The 5,511-nt window shown below is 40.0% G+C and overlaps 1 pseudogene; it reads right to left on the reverse strand.

Moving 5' to 3' along the window:
- Positions 1-541: 541 nt before the first annotated feature.
- On the reverse strand, positions 542-1,689 carry LOC118717823 (annotated as a pseudogene).
- Between the last annotated feature and the right edge of the window lie 3,822 nt (positions 1,690-5,511).

The following is a 5,511-nucleotide window of genomic DNA, read 5'->3' on the forward strand; positions in this document are numbered from 1 at the left end:
AGGAAAACATGTACAGAACTTTTTCTTTCTTTTTTTTTTTTTTTTTTTTGAGAAGGCCTGTGAATATATTTGTTCAAAGTTATAAAATGGCATTCAGTTCTCTCCCAGAGTATTTACTGGTGGATGATGGACACAGACAGTTGTAAGGCTGTGCAGTGGGAGCAGTGGACATGGTGTTGGTATGGTAGTAAGACCTGACTGAAAGCATGGATGAAAGACAGTTGCTGCTGCCACCCAAGTCCTCTGCTCTTCTGTCCATTGCTACTAAGTCAGTGGCAAACATAAATGGAGACATCAGGAATACAGAGGCCAGCATCTCTTTGCCCATACAGTCAAGGAGCCAGCTGAAAAGTGCAGGTTGGCTCATCTCCCTCCTTACCCCCCTGCTGTGGCACTCAGGCAATTCTGAAATGAACCACAGTCCACTGAAGCCAACCACTCCAGTGTGACAGCAAGTCTCATGGGTGAAAAGCCTCTTTAAATAAAGTTCCTTCCGGCAGGAGTCAGAATTTGATGCGTTTCCCGTGGGACAGTAGACACTTCACTTTCCTCTGTTAATGAGCTTGTTGAGAGCATCTCTAGAGATAACATGACCACAAATGAGCCTGATGGGATGGTTGGAATCTGACGTTTGCTGGTGAAGGATGGGCAGGTGAACACTGAATGGTATCAGCACTTCGTGCCTAATTCAATCTCAATCGGTAACTTGTCCTTGTGACTCCAGATCCCTGTGCACTGCCTCTGCTCACACACAGCTTTGATGTTCATCAGCACAGGCAGTGCCTCACAGCCAGAGACCAAGCTGACACTGAGGACCGACTCCACAGAAAGCCCCAGAGGGAAAAAGCATCTGGGGTAAAAGTCTCTCAGATCTCAGCCCAGTGGCTTGTGTCCAGGAGGTGACAGTAAGGCGACTTCTCCAAGCCCAGACACAGATAAACCAGGCTTCCCATCATCAGCTGGATCTCCTGCTGGTGCAGCTGAGCAAAGGGCTGGAAGTGCCTGGCATAGCTGAGGGCCTCCAGCTGCTTGTCAGAGTCACCAGCCCGGACGTGAATAAAGTACAATCAGTGCAGCTTGAACTCCAGTGAGCTGTTAAGCTCAAGCAGACGTGGGAGATGGCCCATTCCAACGCCGGTCCCAGGTCATGTTTGTGCAGAGCTTCCTGTATTTGATTCAACTCCAGAAAAGGCTGCTTGAAATCCAAGTCCAAGTTCAGTGTCGATTCCTGGCACAGCTCCTCAGCCACGTTGAGCATGCCCTGCTGGTAGAGGTGCTCCACAATGGGTATCTGCAGGATCTGCTGCTGCTTCTACTGGGAGTCCCATACCACATCAGAGACTACACCACACACCTCAGAGTCCAAGTCCCTGTCAATGGCTTTGGCCACTCGGGAGACACTGCTGTGAATGTCCTTGTGGCCAGAAGCCAGTTTCTGCATGGTGTCTTTGATCTTCTGGCAACACTGGGACATCACCAAAGAGAGGGTGGCTGAGAGAGGGATCCCCTGGAGAGCTGCACTGGCCAGCTCAGCCTGAAGCTGCCCTACGTAATGCATCAGCTCCTCCAGGCTCTGCTCGCAGTGCTGTCCGTAGGTAAGGAACTTTTGTAGGACCTTGTCCACCTCTCTCTCCATGCTCTCACCCTGTTCCATGGTGACCTCTGCCTGCTGCTGCAGCCTGGACCCCGGCTTCCAGCCTATTTCTTATTATATAAGCTAAGGAAAGAAAATTACATGTAGAAATCAAAATACATGTACCATAACTAAACATTAAGTTTCAATAATAAAAAGGGAAAGTTATGGGGAAAATCAATGATATTTTGAGAGAGTATAATAAGAGTTAAAGAATATTAACTTCCAGGCAAGTCAGAACTAAGAAGTCATTCTACATTCTATTTTTATTTACACACAACAAAAGCTCTCTTTGGCAGAAGTGAGATTATTGAGGTGACATGCACCAACAGTACATATGCTTGATTAGGAGAGGTAGGTAAAATATATTGAACAAAACATTACTCTTTGGCCAATGGCTGGCTATTTCAATGGCATCCTAAATAATGAATACTTTGTCCATGAATCTAAACCTCCTCACATGATGATCTTCTTAAACCACAGGGTGGCAATAATTTGTTTGTCCAAATACAGAATCTCCTGTGAGTAAAAGTAACACTATTAAAGGTTTCACCAGACAGAAGAAAAGACCGGATTTTTTTGTGAGCAAATCAGTGTATGGTCACTATACTAAAATTCTACTTTCACTTGGATTTTTTCCTACTCAATTTATCAGATAAATTGCAAATTCTCCTGCATTCTTTTCAGGGCTCTCTGTAATCTGGCACCACTTCACTTATCTATTACTCTACTGCTGGCAGACACTCATGGAAAAGAAGGATTAACATGAGCTTTGCAGTGTGGCTAGCCTAGTGATGAATCATAGCAGTCTTCTTCAGCCAAGATCCCAGTAACTGTGTCAGGCTATTATCTTCAATGTGAGAATAATGATCGATCACTTTCTGGGCTTGTGATTTAGGATACTTTCTTATCCTACCAAGCCTGAGGAGAAGAAAGGTGAGATCTTCCCTTCCTGGGTTGAGACAGTTGATGTAATCTGGGCATGATCTTGAGCATTGACTGAGAGGAAGATTCTATTTAGGAAGTAGAGTTTAGCTCACTGCATTGGAGGCAGTGACAGCCATATATAAACACTGTAATGGAGTAGGTAAATGTGGGTTATATGGGAAAACTTTAGCGAGGACAAAACAGATGCCTTAAGAACACTCATTGTTCACAAACAGGTTTACAACCAGAGGAGTAGATTCTAATGATGAGGGCAGTGAGATAACTGGCAAACACATAGATCTCTTTGGCTCTGAGAATATAGGAACTAACAGCAGCACAATTTTGAACTGATGGTAGGTACTTAAAGCCTATTTATTGATGCATTAATAAAATAACTTAGGAAGTTGTTTGGGCTTTTGAGTGAATATTTCCAAGTTGTGTTGATAACAGACATTTTATGCCCAACTGACATGGCTCACTGGTTGAGCATTGAGCTGTGAACCAGAAGGTCATGGTTCCCAGACAGGGGACATGCCTATGGGCTCTAACCCCAGTGTGGGGCGTGCAGGAGGGAGCGATCAATGATTCTCTCTCATCATTGATGTTTCTGTCTCTCGTCCTCTTCCTTCTTCTATGAAATCAATAGCAACATATATATTTTAAAAAGACAACAGACATTTTAAACCTAGCTGCTGATTCACGAACTTGCTGTTATTAGTGAAGGTAGCACTTATTTGTGATGAAAGCTGTATAGATTTAGTAAGACTCCTATCACCTTGTCAGAAACTTTAATTTTAAATTCCCCTAACTTACAACTGGAGTGTGGCTATTGATTATTCTCACGTTCTGCACAAATTTCGGAAATTGATTTGAATCTTTATTGACTGCAAGAAATAGGGAGTTATGCTAATTAACATGACAAAAACTTGTACTTTGTAGTTTCCCTTCGCTGTGTGTTATAGATCATCTAAATTGATACCTTTGCAGTTTTCCAATATTGCAATTGTGTTTTACTGAATTTACTTACAGATCCACTAATGTAAGAGCAAATGTACCTGATTTATGAGGTTAGTGTGGTTATTCTCAATGTACAGACTTTAAACATTTTTTTTTAGTACAATTTTAACACTGACTGTGGTTTTCAGTTTTGTTTTGCTTTCCTTTGTCCTCTCTGATGACTATTTCTAGATATTGCTTTAAAATTGAGGAATCCTTGCCATCATTGCCTTTGGCCCATGGTTGGCAAACTGCTGCTCTCAAGCCAAATGTGGCTCTTTGGCCCCTTGAGTGTGGCTCTTCCAGAAAATACCATGGCCTGGGTGAGTCTATTTTGAAGAAGTGGCCTTAGAAGAAGTTTAAGTTTAAAAAAAAATTGGCTCTCAAAAGAAATTTCAATTGTTGTACTGTTGATACTTGGCTTTGTTGACTAATGAGTTTGCCGATCACTGTATTAGACTACTCAAACATTTATTCAAGTTGTGGATACTTGTCACAATCATTTTAATTCAGGAAACTGAGGCAGAGTTGGTCTAGTATTCAGTGCAGTAATAAAAGTAGAATACTTAAACATTGTTTTTGGAGGGGGGTGCTAGATACAGTGGAACATTGAGCACCTAAAAATGGAAACTGAGGGCAGAAGAGTTGGAGATGGTGAGATTTTTTTCTCTTTAGCCATTGAAATTTGTCTTTAAAATGCTCTTTGTCTAACTCTAATGTTTTGCTTTATGATAGTCTACCATTACCAAATAAGTTTCCAAATACTTTATTTTTGGATGTTCAATATTGTGTTTATGAATTACCTCATGAACTTTCATGTGTCAAAAACCTTTAAAATAAATGATGCTATCTATTATCTATCTATCTATCTATCTATCTATCTATCTATCATCTATCTCTTTAAAATTGTCTTCTATCCAGTAGTTAGTTTACAAACCAAAGCAATATTGAAAGATATTTCATCTCTGTTTTACAGATAAGGAAACAGACACACACAAAAGATAAATGGCCTATTCATGTTAACATAAATAGTATAAGATGGAGTCAGAATACACACTCGGGGCACAAGAGATTCTCATAAGTCAATTAATGAAATGTGATTATATGTGTGTCATATATGCAAATGACACCAAGTTGAGAATAGCAAACAAAGAACAATGTTGTGGCCAGAACATGCAGTTGGAGTACGGTCTAACTAAACCATACTGTAGAAAGGTCTAACTAAACATGAGGCCTTTCTGTGATACCAGCTCAGTTACTAAGCCACTTTAAACATCACATACCAAAAATCATTCCAACTTTTAAAAATTATCATGAGATTAAATAAAAAAGTTCATATGAGGCTAACATTAGTGAACACAATAAATTTTAGCTTTTAAAAGTTTTAATCTAATATAAAGGGACATATTGTTATAATTCATAATTGGCTGTGGGTAGACTACAATATGCTTTTAGTTTTCCTTGCTGAAAACTCCCTAGCTTGGATAACTAACCAGCTACCTAGCTCAGCAAATTATCCAGCACATTCTATGGATAATCATTCCTTTGGTATTTGCTGTGAATTGTGTATTATCTTTTCATATATGACTGTCTTATATCCTCATTAAATGTTTGCTCTTTGGACCATGTCTAATTCTGTTTTATTTTCTTTTATAGATTCAGTATAGGAAGAGGCCTTGGCTCACTGCTATTATCCCATCTTATGGTACATTTTATGAGAAAAATCTTATAGATGATGCATAAAAAACCAGAGCTTGGGCACAAACCAGTAAACTCTAAGTTATATATGTTTCCATGACCTCACTCCACATATCCCTAGTCATTTTTCTCTATTGAGGGTATAAATGCTAATTTGGCACATTTTAAATCTCTAATGACTAAGAAAATATTAAAGTGAGTAAAGTTTCTTGCAATTGATTGGTTAAGTCCCCCCCCCCCAAACACTAGTCATATTT

The sequence above is a fragment of the Pipistrellus kuhlii genome, unplaced genomic scaffold, assembly GCF_014108245.1.
Source record: "Pipistrellus kuhlii isolate mPipKuh1 unplaced genomic scaffold, mPipKuh1.p scaffold_m20_p_13, whole genome shotgun sequence".
Lineage (NCBI taxonomy): Eukaryota > Metazoa > Chordata > Mammalia > Chiroptera > Vespertilionidae > Pipistrellus > Pipistrellus kuhlii.